At 38.0% G+C, this 18,444-nt stretch overlaps 1 protein-coding gene across 3 annotated transcripts in view; it reads right to left on the reverse strand.

Moving 5' to 3' along the window:
* The window catches only part of RAP1A (RAP1A, member of RAS oncogene family), an 86,017-nt gene that overhangs the window by 67,077 nt on the left and 496 nt on the right, over nucleotides 1-18,444 (reverse strand). Inside the window, exon 1 of one of the 3 annotated variants that reach the window (XM_010830823.1) lies at nucleotides 18,346-18,438. The exons of the other annotated variants lie outside the window; for them this stretch is intronic. The gene's annotated coding sequence lies outside the window, so the exon portion shown is untranslated. Of the gene's footprint in view, nucleotides 1-18,345; nucleotides 18,439-18,444 lie in introns of those variants that run through there. 3 annotated transcript variants of the gene reach the window in all.

Genomic DNA, 18,444 nt, shown 5'->3' on the forward strand with positions numbered 1-18,444 from the left:
ACAGCGTCAAGGCTGTATATTGTCACCCTGCTTATTTAACTTATATGCAGAGTACATCATGAGAAACGCTGGACTGGGAGAAACACAAGCTGGAATCAAGATTGCCGGGAGAAATATCAATAACCTCAGATATGCAGATGACATCACCCTTATGGCAGAAAGTGGAGAGGAACTCAAAAGCCTCTTGATGAAAGTGAAAGAGGAGAGTGAAAAAGTTGGCTTAAAGCTCAACATTCAGAAAACGAAGATCATGGCATCCGGTCCCACCACTTCATGGGAAATAGATGGGGAAACAGTGGAAACAGTGTCAGACTTTGTTTTTCTGGGCTCCAAAATCACTACAGATGGTGACTGCAGGCATGAAATTAAAAAGACGCTTACTCCTTGGAAGGAAAGTTATGACCAACCTAGATAGCATATTCAAAAGCAGAGACATTACTTTGCCTACAAAGGTTCGTCTAGTCAAGGCTATGGTTTTTCCTGTGGTCATGTATGGATGTGAGAGTTGGACTGTGAAGAAGGCTGAGTGCCGAAGAATTGATGCTTTTGAACTGTGGTGTTGGAGAAGACTCTTGAGAGTCCCTTGGACTGCAAGGAGATCCAACCAGTCCATTCTGAAGGAGATCAGCCCTGGGATTTCTTTGAAAGGAATGATGCTAAAGCTGAAACTCCAATACTTTGGCCACCTCATGCAAAGAGTTGACTCATTGGAAAAGACTCTGATGCTGGGAGGGATTGGGGGCAGGAGGAGAAGGGGATGACAGAGGATGGCTGGATGGCATCACTGACTCGATGGACGTAAGTCTGAGTGAACTCCGGGAATTGGTGATGGACAGGGAGGCCTGGCGTGCTGCGATTCACGGGGTCGCAAAGAGTCGGACACAACTGAGCGACTGATCTGATCTGATCTGAAGGCAAACCTGAGTGAGAAGAATCAAAAGTTTTCCCAAGTTATCATACAATAGTACAATACTTTTCCCTCTTTTCTCACTTACTACACCAAGAAAATGAACTTAAATTTGCCTTAAAGTACAGACTTTATCATTATGCATAATTCCATATCAGGAATACATTTGTTTAATTCATTTGTAAAGCCTTTAACTCATTTTATCCCCAAAGAACCTTCATTTTTAAAAGCTTTATTAAATTCAATTTCATATTCTATAATGAACATCTTAGAACCCAATTATAAAATATATGAACAGTGTATAAAATTCAGGAAATAAAATTTAAAATTAAAAAGAAAAATAAAAATCACCTGTAATTCCAACTTCATGATAACTTTGGTCCTTTTGATGTTTCCTTTTCACCTACATTCTACATATGAATAGGAACTTGTAAAAATAAGAACTGAAATCGTACTACATAAACACTGTTAATCAACTTTTTCTCTCTAACAAAAGTGCCTTTTTTTAAATGGTGTGGACAAATGCTATATGACTGTGCGTGTGTGCATGTACATGGGCGTTCAGTATATCTGACTCTACCAGCCCGTGGACTGTAGCCTGCCAGGCTCCTCCGTCTATGGAATTTTCCAGGCAAGAATACTGGAATGGGTTGCCGTTTCCTACTCCAGGGGATCTTCCTGACTGAGGGACTGAACCCACGTCTCCTGCATCTCCTGCACTGGCAGCAGATTCTTTACCACATCACCTGGGAAGCACATTATATGACTGACTTTCTATAAAACACTGGCTTATAGGATTGAAAAAAAAAGTTTCTTATATCGTGAAAATTAACCACAAGGTGGAGGGGGGACAGTTGGTCCTTCACATAGAGTCATTTCTCTTTTTCAAGTACTTGAATGCTTTAAAAAAACAATCATTTAAAAATTTTTTACTCATTAAATAGGCATTTTCTACATTACTAAAAAACCTCACTTGTCCATCTTCAGCACACCAACACACAGAAAGCATTAATACATACATATATTATGTATTCCGTACATAGTTATGGAAATGTTATGGTTGCCAAAGATCAAAAATGTGACAGTCCATGTAGACACAAGCTCAACCCAGTACAGTTGAACCTAAACAGAGCCAGCCTGGAACACCACAAAGCAATGATTCTTTATATCCAATGCTTAAGGCCTACTGCTTACATATAACTCAAGCAGATGGCACTAGTGGTGACACCATCCCAAGCTTGTTCTACTGATGCCAGCAGTACAATTCTAAAGCATAACAGGAATAACAGAATGACTCCATCACCTAAAACCTTCCTAACGATGGTTTCAACTGCAGATTTTGGTTGGTACTTAAACTATAAGGCTGTCACTTTTTCCATGTAAAAACCATATTTAAATAGCAGTAAGAAGTTACTATTTAAAATTCAAAATGTTTCACATAGTTCGTCCCATGTGTGAAACTCGATATTCAAAAGGCAAAGGAACTTTTCTTTTAAAGAGTATATCTTGGAAGGACTGATGTTGAAGATGAAACTCCAATACTTTGGCCACCTCATGCGAAGAGCTGACTCATTGGAAAAGACCCTGATGCTGGGAGGGACTGGGGGCAGGAGGAGAAGGGGACGACAGAGGATGAGATGGCTGGATGGCATCACCGACTCGATGGACACGAGTCTGGGTGAACTCCGGGAATTGGTGATGGACAGGGAGGCTTGGCGTGCTGTGATTCATGGGGTCGCAAAGAGTCAGACACAACTGAGCGACTGAACTGAACTGAACTATTTCTCCAGTTACGAGTTACTTAAATTCCAGATCTGTCATATGGATATAAAAGAAACATCATCGAAATAACCTAGTATCTGAAGATCTAAACAAATAAAGGTGGGTCTGAGACATAAGATTCACCCTCCAGCTCACTTGTCCATGGTTTTTCTTAAATTAATCTAATATTCCTAAGTAATGTATGAAAGTTTCACTTACACCAACTTTTAGATATACACATCAACAGGCAAATTGTTGCTTGTACTTTATATGCAAAACAATTTTCTGAAGCATGAAAATTTCATGCCAAGGGGTTACGCATGTCATTACTAAACTGATTATATGATTAAAATAAAGAGCAGCAGAATATAACAGTAGAGCAGTTGAAAACTCATACAGAAATCTAGCCCCCAAAACCCTAAAAAACAAAAAGAGCACTTTGAGGATACCAAGAACCAAAATATCACATAAAGTTATCTTTTATAGACCCATATTATAACCTTAGTCTCAAACTACTAGAAACAAATTTAAAAATATGTCCCATCTTCACAAAAACAAGGCTCTTCACTCTGTCCAGGTTTATTGTACTTCAGACCCAAACCAACAAGACAGATCCCATCCTGCACGAAGTAGTGATACTGCCAAAATGGTGAGATTCGTCATATCCTCTCAGAAGGTCCCTCTAGGCCACCGTGTCTAACCTAAAGTGTTCTTTCTATTCTTCAATGTTAATTTATCTCCGAATAGCCCTCATTTCATCAATTTCCTTTCTTTTCTCTTTAGGTGAAAATAAATTTCTTTTCCTCAGTCCAGCAAAACAACTTCCATGTGTTATCCATTCCCTTATAGAAAATCCTTATTAGATTTCTTTCCCTTTTGCAACCCTCCACTAAAATAGTTTCTTTTAATCTCTCGATTATCAGCAACTATTTTCATCTCTTAAGTATCCATTCCTATTAAGAATTCATTTAAATGTCCACTTTAGTTCAGTTCAGTCGCTCAGGTGTGTCTGACTCTTTGTGACCCTATGGACTGCAGCACACCAGGCCTCCCTGTCCATCACCAACTCCCAAAGTTTACTCAAACTCATGTCCATTGAGTCGGTGATGCCATCCAACCATCTCATCCTCTGTCGTCCCCTTCTCCTCCTGCCTTCAATCCTTCCCAGCATCAGGGTCTTTACCAATGAATCAGTTCTTCACATCAGGTGGCTAAAGTATTGGAGCTTCAGCCTCAGCATCAGTCCTTCCAATGAATATTCAGGACTGATTTCCTTTAGGATGGACTGGTTGGATCTCCTTGCTGTCCAAGGGGCTCTCAAGAGTCTTTTCCAACACCACAGTTCAAAAGCATCAATTCTTTGGTGCTCAGCTTTCTTTCTAGTCCAACTCTCAAATCCATACATGACTACTGGAAAAACCATAGCTGTGACTAGATGGACCTTTGCTGGCAAAATAATGTCTCTGCTTTTTAATATGCTGTCTAGATTAATATGCTGTCTAGATTTAATATGCTGTCTAGATAACTTTTCTTCCAAGGAGCAAGCATCTTTGAATTTCATGGTTACAGTCACCATCTGCAGTGATTTTGGAGCCCAAGAAAATAAAGTCTCCCACTGTTTTCATTGTTTCCCCATCTATTTGCCATGAAGTGATGGGACCAGACGCCATGATCTTAGTTTTCTGAATTTTGAGTTTTAAGCCAACTGTTTCACTCTCCTCTTTTACTTTCATTAAGAGGCTTTTTAGTTCTTCTTTGCTTTCTGCCATAAGGGCAGTGTCATCTGCATATCTGAGGTTATTGATTATTTCTCCCGGCAATCTTGATTCCAGCTTGTGCTTCACCCAGGCCAGTGTTTTTCATGATGTACTCTGCATATAAGTTAAATAAGCAGGGTGACAATATACAGCCTTGACATACTCCTTTCTCGATTTGGAACTCTGTGGTTCCATGTCCAGTTCTAACTGTTGTTTCCTGACCTGCATACAGATCTCTCAAGAGGCAGGTCAGGTGGTCTAGTATTCCCATCTCTTGAGAATTTTCCACAGTTTGTTGTGATCCACATAGTCAAAGGCTTTGGCGTAGTCAATAAAGCAGAAGTAGATGTCTTTCTGGAACTCTCTTGCTTTTTCAATGATCCAATGCATTTTGGCAATTTGATCTCTGGTTCCTCTGCTTTTTCTAAATCCAGTTTGAACATATAGAAGTTCATGGTTCACGTACTGTTGAAGCCTGGCTTGGAGAATTTTGAACATTACTTTACTAGTGTGTGAGATCATTTAAATGTACTCTAAACTTAATTAATTAAGATATTAATTTATTTGAGAGGTTAGAAACTTTTGAAAGGTTAGATCTCATACTGCTGTTCTGCCTGAGTATTAATATCAGTTGGAGAAAAAAGTCCCATTATGTAATTTTTTTAACCCTACTAACCATTAAATGCCCCCAAATTACTGGATCATATTTCTGAACAAATCACACACTATGATATACTAGTGGTGGTGGTGGTTTAGTCACTCAGTCGTGTCCGACTCTTTAAGACCCCATGGACTGTAGCCCACCAGGCTCCTCTGTCCATGGGATTTTCCAGGCAAGAACACTGGAGTGGGTTGCCAGTTCCTTCTCCAATGATATACTAGCAGAAGACAGAAATACACACATACTTCCCCCACAATGAAACAGAGATTAGATGAACAACACATGTTGGCTGCATAAACAGTTTGATTACTGTTGTTCATTTCAAAAAACTAAGCTTTTAAACAGTTAAAATTTAAGTGATACAAACAGAACCAAAAGATGATGATATCCTGAATACAAATGGAAAGATCTAGAGCAAATTTCCTTTAAGCTGAAAACATCAGGGACTACTTGAGTAGTCAAAATCTTAGTGAAAATTACACTTTCTGGGTTTCTGGTCTTTATTTCTCTCCTTAGAATTTTTAATGTGTGATTTATTTTAAGCAATTTAAGCCTTATGGGGAAGTAAGAGTTTTGCAAAGGAAAAACATAGGTGAAGTCAATTATTTCTGAAGAGTTTTCTAGACTCATCTAGAAGAAAAAGAGAGTGCTGCACTGAAGATTAGAGGGAGAGAGGCAGTCTTCTGTCATTCGCCTACTCATTCATTCATGTTTGCATACAAGCAAAACACAAAGATTTACCGGCCTCTTATTTTGTGCTTCGTATTGCAGCAATTCTTTCTTCTGAAAGTTTGCTGTCAACATCATCCTCCACAATTAAGAGTTTGTGGGACTTCTGTGGTGGCACAGTGGATAAGAATCAACCTTCAAGCACATGGGACATGGGTGTGATCTCTGGTTTGGGAAGATTCCACGTGCTGTGGAGAAACTAAGCCCATGCACAGCTACTGAGCCCGCACTCTAGAGCCCACCGGCCACAAATACTGAGCCTGCATGCCACAACTCTGAATCCTGAACACCTAGAGCCCATGCTCTGCAAGAAGAGAAGCTACCCCAATGAGAAGCCTGTGCACCCCAAAGAAGAGTAGCTCCCACTTGCTGCAATTAGAGAAAGCCAGCATGCAACAATGAAGACCCAGTGCAGCCAAAAACAAATAAATAAAATTTTTAAAAAGAGTTTGTGAATTTTCATATATATAATTACTTTGGGTTTCATCATCTTCAAAAAATGAACAATACTTATTTCACAGATTTGATATGCAGAAGAAATGGGATGTAAGGGCTTTACCTTCCAAAAAAAAAAAAGTTCCCTTTTCCTTATAAGTCTCTCTAGAGATTGGGACATTTATCAGTAGTTCTCAACCTAACTATGAAAAATCTTTTATTCTCCACAGATTCCAGGTCTTCAAAGACTTTTGTCTATCAAAGGCACTGATATTTTATTAACCAGATATATAATGGCTAATAAGAACCCTCAAACTGTCAAAGACATAAAAACTAATGAAACTCAATGCTGGGTTCCTGAGGCATAAGCACAATGTTTCATTTCATTAACAGCATGCAAATCACCGCACTGTATGGTAAGGATAGTGTGGCGATTAGTCCCAAAGATTTGAGTTAATATAATTACTGGCCAAAGATACATAGTATTTCACCTGTATAAGTCTACTGAGAGCAAATACTAGGCTTTTTGCAGCATTAAAAATCTTTGGAAGGAATGATGCTAAAGCTGAAACTCCAGTACTCTGGCCACCTCATGCGAAGAGCTGACTCATTGGAAAAGACTCTGATGCTGGGAGGGATTGGGGGCAGGAGGAGAAGGGAACGACAGAGGATGAGATGGCTGGATGGCATCATTGACTCGATGGACGTGAGTCTAGGTGAACTCCGGGAGTTGGTGATGGACAGGGAGGCCTGGCGTGCTGCGATTCATGGGGTCGCAAAGAGTCGGACACGACTGAGCAACTGAACTGAACTGAATTGAACTGATTCTTATTTCTGCAGACCCCTGGGGGAAACACAATTTATGTATAAGTTAGTGATTTTCTGCATCTGGAAAAATACTGGTTACCCTGCAAATTTGTTTCAGCCAGATTCATTAGTAACCCCATCTTCAAAATCAAAAGTTGTACATATTTATCTATAAAGGTAGGTAGTGCTATCCTGTGAACTTCCTTTGTTTCTATAAAAACAAAATCCAAACCCTTCACCAGAGATTTACGTGATCTGTCCCTTGCCAACTTCATCTAGCAGTCTCCCCTCAGCTTACCACTCGTCAGTCATGACTAGCTGCTTCCTACTTTAGGGCTTTTACACCAACTGGCCCTCTTGTTTGGTTAACTTTTCTTGCTGATCATCACATGTCTGGCTTTATGTGACTGAGGTATCAGAATAAATATCATCAGGGAATTTTTTCCTCAGCACTCAATCTAAACCCTTACATCAGTATCATTTCTTCTTGTTATGGCTTCTTCATAGCATCTGTGACCTCTTAAATTATCTGTTCACTTATTTATTTATTTACTGTTTCTCTCCAAAACCACCAAACCCCACTGGTATAAAGAATTCCACATGACCAGTCTACTCATTGCCCTATCTCCAGTTCCTAAAATAGTACCAGGTAACCAATAATCACTCAATAAATATTTGTTGGCTAACCAGCCAAACTGTTTAAGATTATTCTGGGGAAGGTCTATGATTTCTTTGTTAAGAACTTATTTAGCATTTAAAACTGCTCATTCAAAAGGAATAAGAAATAATGTTCTTTTGATTAAAAAAAGAGTAAGAAATGTACACAATATTCAACCAGTGGGCTTTATTTTCTTTTATGACAATCCTTTGGGATAGAAAAATATGCAAATCTATTCATGTTTCACACACCTCATAGGTCACCTCATGCAAAAACTCAGTAAATTTTCTTTTTTTTAATTTTAGCTTTATTGCAGTCTGACGTTTAAAACTGACTTTTCTTATAATAATATACCATGAGCTGCTAGCCACTCAATCTAATAACATTTTTCCTGCCAAGAAGCAAGAATGCTTCTAAGAATGTAAGAAGTACAGACTGGGAAGCCATAGCTGACATCACAGTGACAGTGTCAGCACGGCCCAAATCAGGGAAGATCCTGTTCTCAGCTATGACAGAAGAGAAGGAAGGAAGGAAAAGAGGGATCAGTCTGAGGAACATCACTGTAGTTCTGATTTTGGTTGACAAACATAAATATCTTCAAATCAATTCAAAACAGAGTCAACTGGAATCTTATAGCTTGAGACATTAAATCCCTGCTTTGACCATCTGAGGTCTCTAGTAAAAGAAATAATCACACAGTTCACCAGACCTGGGCTTATATGAGAAAAGCAAGTGTGTGTGGAAAACAAACAAACAAACAAACATATAATCCCCAATACTATATGCTACATTTGCTTATTAATTTAAAAATATTTTCAAGGATACTTGTAAAGTGGAGAGATGTGAATAAAAATAATAATGAGTTTATTTCTGAGTTTAGAAAATATTTGGAAACTAAAAGAAACATTAAGAAAAGGTATAAAACTCAATGGTTTAAAAATGCAAACACCCTGAATGTAACACAAACCTGTATTTACTTTTTTAAAATTGGAGGTTGCTTCTTTTCCCAACTGGTAACATAAAAGGAGACAGTAAGCAGATAATTCACAGCTCATGTGAGTTTACCTCTCAGTCAAAAAGAAATATTAATATCAATCTTTAGGCTAACTTGCTTACACAGTATTCAACCAAGTGGAAAGCACAGCTAGCATAGAGCTAGAAGCAGGTACCAGAATGGCTAAGAATGGCATTTGCTCTTTTTTTTTTAATTAAAAAGTACTGAAAGTGTTATTTTTTCTAAAGACCATGTACTTAATTTCCTATTTTTTGCTATTCCATATTTCACTGTCTTCAACATTATAAGCCGCTTAATAAGAAGCTATACTTCACTTTTCATCACTTCTGCTCACAAAACTGATATTTCTAAAGTCCAGTTACATTCATGAAAGCTGGAAAACCACATATAGGAGAATTTTACCTTACAGTTAAGTATTTTAAGATAGAAAGAAAGTGAAGTTGCTCAATTGTGTCATACTCTTTGCAACCCCACAGACTATGTAACCTGCCAGGCTCCTCTGTCCATGGAATTCTCCAGGCAATAATAATACTGGAGTGGGTTGCCATTTCCTTCATCTTCCCAACCCAGGGATCAAACCCAGATCTCCCACACTGCAGGCAGACTTTCTATCATCTGAGCCACCATGGAAGCCCTATTTTAAGATAATATCGCCAGCTGCTGCTGCTGCTGCTGCTAAGTCGTATCAGTCGTGTCCGACTCTGTGCGACCCCATAGACGGCAGCCCACCAGGCTCCCCCGTCCATGGGATTTTCCAGGCAAGAGTACTGGAGTGGGGTGCCATCGTCTTCTCCAGAAATATGTCTAAAAGTGAGGATTCTCTGTTAGCTAAGAACTCAAAATGCTAGATAAGTAAATTTCTGTAGGAGACTATATATTTATCAAAGAAATAGCATAAACATATGCTTTTTACTGATTAAAAAACAGGAATCTTTTACCGATCAATTTTTTTAAAAAACTCAGCAACGAACATAGCGTACAACCAGGGTCCTATTTTCTCTCAGAGGTTACACACCTAACTCTATATAGCCTATTCATTAGACTCAGACTCTTTTGAATTTCATCTCCAAACTGGATATATCTGAAGATCTAGAGATCTTCACAATGGTTGATTCCCAGCAACACCCCCCCAAACCTTTCCTCTTGTTTTCTGTTAAACTCTCAGATCTTGGCTTACCTCTCATGTTTATTTTAGTAAAATGAGATTAAATGCTCCTGTGTGTTTAAACCAGTCTCCCTGTCTTCAGTCTCTTTCTTCCTCAATTCATTCTGTACTCTGCATCTAGATTCATTTTCAAAAGATGAATGCTCTGATAGGATCTCATTCCTCATATCAAAACTTCCTGTGCTCCCGCATAAAGCCTATACTTCTCAACCTAGCACTCGATGACTTCCATAGTCCCGATCAATCTTGATGCCCTTACTGCCATTATTTTCTAATTATACACGCCTAGGCTTCTGTCAAATCAATCTTCTGTCCTCCAACTTGTCCTGAACTTTCTATCTTGGCTCATGTCATTCCTACCACACAAAGAATGTTCACCACTCCCTCTCAGCTGCCACTGCTTAAGGCCCCTTTGCATCTCTGCATTTATTTATGTAAATAAGGACACATACAAAAGATATGTTCTGCCCCGCCCAGCAAAACTGGCCCCAAATTTTCAAAGCCAACAACTGCCAGCTTTTATTAAATGCCTACTATGTGCTCAGCAGTCTTAAACAGTATTTCCAATCCTCTCAACAATCCTATAAAGTAGGTATTATTATTCTCCTTTTACAGATGAGAAACCCAAAGCTCAAAAACATCAAACTATATATATTTAGTAGTTATCCTCAAACTGTATACTCAGTAAGTTGCCTCAAATCATACACTGAGTAAGTGGCAAAGCAAGGATTTCAACACAGGCTGCTTAACTCTACAGCTATTGCTCTAAACACTAAGTTGTGTAGTTTGAGGGTTTTTTTTTAAGTCTGAATCATGTGACTATCCCTCTTCTCTATCTGAAATAATTTAGTTTTACATATTTCTACTTACTACACACTATAAAATAAGCCTTATCATGTCTGTTATTTTAGTAAAGGGAGAAGATTAAATACTATTTCTTTTGAAGAGAAGAAGAATACTGAAACTGTAATGTCAAGGAACATCTTTTTTGTCACAAAGATTACTTTTACTAAAATATTTTCAAAGAAATTCATTCTAAGAAACTTTTTCAAAGATGACTACAAATTAATAATCATACCCTTTGATGTTTTTACAGATTATTAATAATATGAGGATTTTGTGATCACCACCCAAGACCTGTAACTGGTATCTTTCAAATTGGCAAAGACTGTAAAAACTGACCTACTCAATGCCATTTAAGGTGCAGAGAGACACACGTTCATACACAGGGTAACCACCCTTTGATCCAGTTATTCCACTTCTGGGAATCTACCCTAAAGGAAAATTAGGAAAAAAAAAAAAAAAAGAGATGCAATCAAGGATAAATGTACAAAAATGTCTGTCCCAGTGTTATTTAAAATAGTAGTATTATAAAGATCAACCTAAGAGTCCCACACTAGGAGAACAATAACCTGTTCAGAGATAAAAGCAGGGGCAAAACCACATTTACAGAAGTATAATTTCAGAGGTGTTTTTTTTTTTTTTAATTGAAAAGAAGTAAGAAAGGAGAACTAAAAAAACGTAAATCGAAATGTTTGTAGAAATTATCTCTGGGCGATAGGTTTATGGGTAATCTTCAATTTCTTCTTTACATTTACACTCTTTTCAAAATTTGCCACCACAATGAACATGAATTAGCTTAAACAAGAAAAAAGGTTTAAGCAGTTATAACCCTGAAATATCGGAGAAGGCAATGGCACCCCACTCCAGTACTCTTGCCTGGAGAATCCCATGGACGGAGGAGCCTGGTAGGCTGAAGTCCATGGGGTTGCTGAGGGTCGGACACAACTGAGCAACTTCACTTTCACTTTTCACTTTTATGCACTGGGGAAGGAAATGGCAACCCACTCCAGTGTTCTTGCCTGGAGAATCCCAGGGACGGGGGAGCCTGGTGGGCTGCCGTCTATGGGGTCACACAGAGTTGGACACGACTGAAGTGACTTAGCAGCAGCAACCTCTGAAATATGGCCCTGAAACAAACAAGGGCATATTGCATGGAGTAGAAACTACACTTCCTACTGCAAAGAAAGCATCAAACTTGTTTTCCTTCCAGCTTTTATTAGGCTTACTTGTACTTTTAGACTGTATAAAGAATGTCATCCAAAACTCAGTAGTACTCATGAAATCACACAAGGCTATCTAAAAGTCAGCCAATACTCCAGCAGAAAGCACCACAGTTAAATGAACTGTTTTATTGTATGCCTATTGAGGATAATAAATGTCCAATTAATCCTAACTCAAAACATGCAAAATGGAAAAACCAGAAAAACTATTCTCATTTCACAAATTGACTAAATATACTGCTGTTGCCTTATAAGCACATCACAGTTAGGTCTGGGAGGAACTTGAAAATAAAGCTGGCAAACTACCAACAACATCACTAAAAATGCACACTGATGCATTTGACTACTATCTTTTATTTTAGTGGATAGCTCACTTCAGTGGCACAGGATGATTTTAATCATTGTAGAAAAAATATTAAGCTGTCCTTCCAAAAAAAAAAAAAACCTCCAAAACGTCTCACATTAAACATTAGAATTAAAACCGTTAGCTGAACCAGGAAAAAACTTACCTACAATGTAGCGTATATGCAGAAAAGCAATTTGGAAAAAAAAAGACCAACTGAAGTAAAATAGGTAGTTGAACAAGCAATTCTTATTTTACTATATACTTTAACCAATGGGAGTCTGGTTTGCTCGAATACTAAAAAGCTGTTAGAAAATAAGACCACAGAAATAGTTGTTAGCAACTGAAAGAGAATTAAAATATCACAAAGATTTTACTTAGAAAATGAGTATTGTTCTATTTTTACTCAATCATGAAAACACAACATTTATTTATAAAACATATGTCAGGTTCTGGCAAACAAAATAAATTACTAGACTATAATAAATTCCTTAGAGTAGAAATTACATCCCCACGTCTCAGTTTCCATCAAACAGCCTAATACTGGGTCACTCACACATCTGTTCAATGACTGAATCTGAAATCTATTAATGAAATTATGCAATATTTCCACAACTACACAATGAAATTTAAAAGGTAGTTTAAAAGACATCAATGATTTGGGATAGACACTGAAAACTACATAAAACCCAAAGATTAGTGTTAAATGTCAGCTGCTAAAATAATTAAGTTATGGTTGCTTGCTTAATATTCTATACAATACTTGTCTAGAACAGAATGACTATGAATTTAAAAATATCACGAAAAATAGTGAATGAATTTACTCTCTGGATCACACATTTGACAGATCTGAAATGTTCAGTCTGCAATAAGAATTCCTACTATTACTTAGAATCTTATATAAGTGGCATCTGGGCTTTGTCCAAAGAAACAGTTGTACCCAGTTTTTTGTGTCTCTTCAACTTTATACTTTTGTCACTGATAACTAAGCTACAGTTCTGAGTGAGTATAACATAGCACTGCAAACAACCATGCATGTTACAGGCATACATATGTACTTGTGGATTCAAAGTCATCTCAAGCTTTAATTAATCCAACAGTGTCTTTTATCAGTTATGTGTAGTTTCAGTTCAGTCACTCAGTTGTGTCTGACTCTTTGCGACCCCATGAATCACAGCACGCCAGGCCTCCCTGTCCATCACCATCTCCCAGAGTTCACTCAGACTGTGTGAGTGAACACACACAGTGTCCATCGAGTCAGTGATGCCATCCAGCCATCTCATCCTCTGTCGTCCCCTTCTCCTCCTGCCCCCAATCCCTCCCAGCATCAGAGTCTTTTCCAATGAGTCAACTCTTCACATGAGGTGGCCAAAGTACTGGAGTTTCAGCTTTAGCATCATTCCTTCCAAAGAACACCCAGGGCTGATCTCCTTTAGAATGGACTTAGTGTAGTTTAGTACATTCCTATCCTTATGAGATATAGCCTAATTTAAATATATTCTGAAACCAAACAAAGAATTATGCATTTAATCCTAAATTTGGTTAATTTTACCATTCCACACTTTGAACCACTCTCTATCAATGTGAACTAAATAAATAGGGTGGAGATAGGAAACTATCTCTATCCCTGGAAAAACTGGATATGCAAAGAAATCTTCTTTTCCAGATTTATCTAATCTAAATTTATACAGCCTAAATAAGTCATTAGAACTTTTAAAAAAAGCTATTAGTCTAATAATTGAAAATAATTTCATAGAACATATTTAATCCTCCATGTGTATATCATGTACTTCTGAAAAATTATAATAAAAGGATGGTTTTTAGACCACTTAACAAAAGTACACTATCTCAACTCCACCTTAACCATCATACACAATTTCCTTTGCACCTTTTACCTCTAAAAGGCCTATTTTCAAGTGGAAATGAGAGCAGGGCACAGTTCTCTGCTGAACTGCTTAATGGATCAGAACACTGTGATAAACTAAATTTATAGGTTCAATACTAATCTGGATCTTTTAACTCTGAAACAAACTACTCTCTTAATCAGTCATCTCAAAATTGAATGCAAACAGGATTGGAGAGAGCATGTGTGAACCTTCATTGCATACTCATAACCACTATTACAAAAATTCAACATGTAAAATGGCCAATACTTTCTCTGTATATGAAAGTGAAAAGCACAAAAAACTACCATTTGTAATCTCCAAATTTCAGACACAAACAAAAGGGAAAAAAATGGACCCTTCATCTGTCTCAGTAACATAAGAAAGCTTAAGTATCTTTATTTTAAACAGTAATCATTTCCATAAGATATGAATTTGGCATTAAGTCATATAGCAGTATATGACATCAGAACGAGCAGAAAATACTTGGCAATATGCCATAACTCTTTTTAAAATTGATGAGTTCAATTTGAAAGGAACATTAGGAGGAAGTAAGTTTATGTTCACAATTTTAAACTTACCACAACATTAAGATATAAATGCTTTATACAAGATATTTCTATTGACCTTCTAAAATGAGAATTTTAGAACTGGGAGCTTAGAGGTTATATGAGGTTCAATGGACATTTGCTGGGTCCCTAGCACGTGTGAGACACAGTGCTCGATGCTTGCAGGTAAACTCCATTGGCTCAGCCCACTCACTTTATAGATGCTGGAGTTTCTGCTCATGTCAAATCAAGCCTTTTAGACTTCTGAATTAGAAATGCTGAGCAATGCCATCACAATGGTATAATTCTATTAAAACAGACTGATATCATCCTTCCTCATAATCTAAATAAAATTTCAAACAGGTAATGTTGACTTAACAGAAACAATAGTCTCTGTGTTTTGAATAACTTACAAAGAATTACAACAATTTAAAAATTCAACTGTGAGAGTCCTCAACTAAGTGCTAGTTGCATAATTTACTGCAAAGAACAAAACAGAGGCTATCAGAGATTTAAGATTCTAAAGACATACAAAACAGAAATTAACCTAATCGCTGATACCATTGAAAAGTCCTTTTATAAGAAAAAAAGAACTAATATGAAAAATTAGGTGCTTGACTGGGATATCTATTCTTTATAAAAGACCACCAACCATATACTAACAAAGTTCTTGAGTAATAGTAAACACTGACAAGATTTTAAGTTATTTAACTATGAGATCACAAATTATGACATAATATAAAACTTCCTGAGGGCAGAGACCCTGTCTAATTCAACTGCTATCCCCAACAATTAGCACCCTGTTATTAAAATGTTAGAGAGTTGAACGAACGTTATGAACTCATGTGAGCTGCTGGAAAATTCAACCTAATGATCTAAAAGGTCTCTTTTTATAATTCAAATTGTTTAAGTATTAAATAATATTCACTCAAGTAACATTGCATGAAACTTCAGATCAACAACTGTGGCTGTCACTTTAGTACAAACTACTCTCTGAAGGAATTAATAGATACACCAAGAAGACAAGTATATTTATATACTTTGATTCAGTAGTCCTTCTGGAAATCAATTCCAAGGAAATATTAAAAAAGAAAGAAAATGTTGCATACACAAAAGTGTTCGTTTCATTGTTATTTTCAATAAGGGGAAAAGGAAACTATCTATATGCCCAAGAACAGGCAGACAGACTATTTTGCAACCATGCAAAAAGGTTTAAAATGAACATTAACCTCCTAATTGGTCTTTCTGCTTCCACTCCCTGCTGCCTTCCCCAAGTTGATTTTCACATAGCAGCCAGAACAGTTCCCATAGACTTAAGTCAGAACAGTTCTCTCTTCTACCCAAAACCCTCCAGTGGTTTCCCATTTCATTCAAAGTAAAATTCAAAGTTCTGACCACTGCCTACAGGCTTTACAGTGGCCGCAGCCACTTCTCTAATCTCAAGCTCTCTCATTTTCCCTCCTGCTTACTGGCCTTCTCCAAAAGGCCAAGTACACTGAGTGGTCTCTGCCTGTTATCTTCTTCCCCTAGAGAGCATAAATTCCTCACTTTCTTCAGGTCTCTACTCCAGCATCATGTCTTCCCTGGCTACCATTCCTTGCCACTCTCTGTACCCTCTAACCCCACTTTACTCTTCTGCATATTTCTTACCATCGGACTTATTCTGTATTTATATGGTTATGGCCCATCTCTCCTGATTAGTATATAAACTCCATGATAGCAAGGACTTTGTTTTATTCACATAATAGGCGTTTAAAAAGCACTTGTTAAACAGATACTGAATACTGATACAATAATTATTAACTACACCAAAAACCATGCATATAAACAAACTTGGGAGAGAATAGGAAAAATGATCTGTGAACCTTTTTTAGTGATCATATTGCTAAGGAGTTTAAACAACAAAAAATGTAAGTCAGTCGTGATTATGATTTTAAGCTGTCAATAGTGACTATGACAATCTTATCTCCCTCAAAGCCATTTGTTTAGAATTATGAGAACTTTTCCCATAAAACTGTTAATAACAATCAGTCTTAAAATCTTGTTCCCAAAGACCCAAATAAGTCTGTGAGGGTAGACACTCATGCTTGAGGTCACACAGAAAGTGAACAAAGGCTTCTGAACACTTTTAATATAGAACTGAATAATACTCAGAGTTTACATTTAAGACAAGCACCCATGGTTGGCTTCAGACAGTCCCTAAAGATGTAAAATTCTGTACCTAAATGTCTATTACTTCTTTCCTGAGGAGAGAGTCTATATGTGCATTTCATTATATTCTCAAAGGTATCAGTGGCCCAGAAAAGGTTAATAATTACTATTTTGTATGTTGGAAGTGAAGTGAAATCTAATTTGAGCTACCTCTCAAAGGATAGAAAATATATAAAACCAAGACACATCTTTGCAATAACACATTTCATTCAAGAAATACCAAGTGCCTACCATGTGCCGGGCATGGTGTGATTTTGAGCACCTTACACTTAACCATATTTTGTAGCACATAATTCAAAATACATAGGAAACAAGATTCACTGAAACACCAGACTAAAAAGAAATCCAGCGAACACAAATATAATTTCAAACAGAAAGTGGTATAGGAAATCATAATACAGACAGAAAGGAGCTCAGGGCCTGATTTAGTGCTTATTATGTCAAAATATCCACAGATACCAGTTACATCAAAAGAAAAGAAAAACTACACACACGTGTGCCCACCCCCACACACTGTGACAGGAAACCAAAATAAAGTTTCCAAATCCTGTTTCCAGCAGCATCCCTTCTGAGACTGCCCTTCAGCATGCTTTTGAAGGTAGGAGCTTCACGTTAAAACTAAAGGCTGATACTTTACTCTTACTGTGATAAAAACAAAAAGAATCACTTCAAACCCAGCAGACAGAAAACTGTGGCCACCTGTACGGCTGTGACCCATTAACCTCCTGCCCTGTTATTCCCTTTCTTTTTATACCCCACTTCCTTCAAAGCAGTGACAGAATGGTCTTCCCTCCCAAAATGGAATGACGCCTGAACGCTAGTTCTTTTTCCAAGAGGTCCAAAGGTCCCCTAAACTCTGCTTCTTAGCCCTGTGAGTTGATGTCTTCCCCTCTTCTTTTCCCCATAGCAGTAAATTACACAATTCAGCTGAGGACACCGTCCTTAACTTCCTGAATAAGGGGGCAAAAAGACACTCCTACCAGTCCAGCCTGAAGGAAAACAAGAATCACACGGTGACCTCTTCCCTAACAAAATTCAGGGAGGAAGCAGAGACCCAAGAAAGGCCACGCCGAAAAGACGAACACATGGCATGCTACGGAAGACGCGGGGGACAGAGGGCGGGAAAGGGGCTGAGAGGTGGAGTGGGGTGTAAAGATGTCAGCTCTGTGCGCTAGGGGAATGAAGAAATGCGAGATCCCGAACCCTGACAAGTGAACACAGAAAGGACACCGCTCCCGTCTACCCACACTTCTCCAGCAGTCCAGCGAGGTCAGAAAATTCACCCAACCCTCCAACTCCCTTCTTCGTGTGCCCCCCAAAGGGTGAAATGGGTTTGAAAGAAGAGCTGACACTAGTCAGGGTACAAGCAAGAAAAAAAATGAAGCGATGTCCAATCTAGTACCTCTCTCAGGCAGCAAGGGGCGAGGGCACAGTGTCCCGGGAGATGGAGAGGGAAATGGGCTTGTGCCATGACACCTCGGGGAGTTGGAGGGTGGGGGAC

The sequence above is a fragment of the Bison bison genome, unplaced genomic scaffold (assembly GCF_000754665.1).
Source record: "Bison bison bison isolate TAMUID 2011002044 unplaced genomic scaffold, Bison_UMD1.0 scf7180017864519, whole genome shotgun sequence".
Lineage (NCBI taxonomy): Eukaryota > Metazoa > Chordata > Mammalia > Artiodactyla > Bovidae > Bison > Bison bison.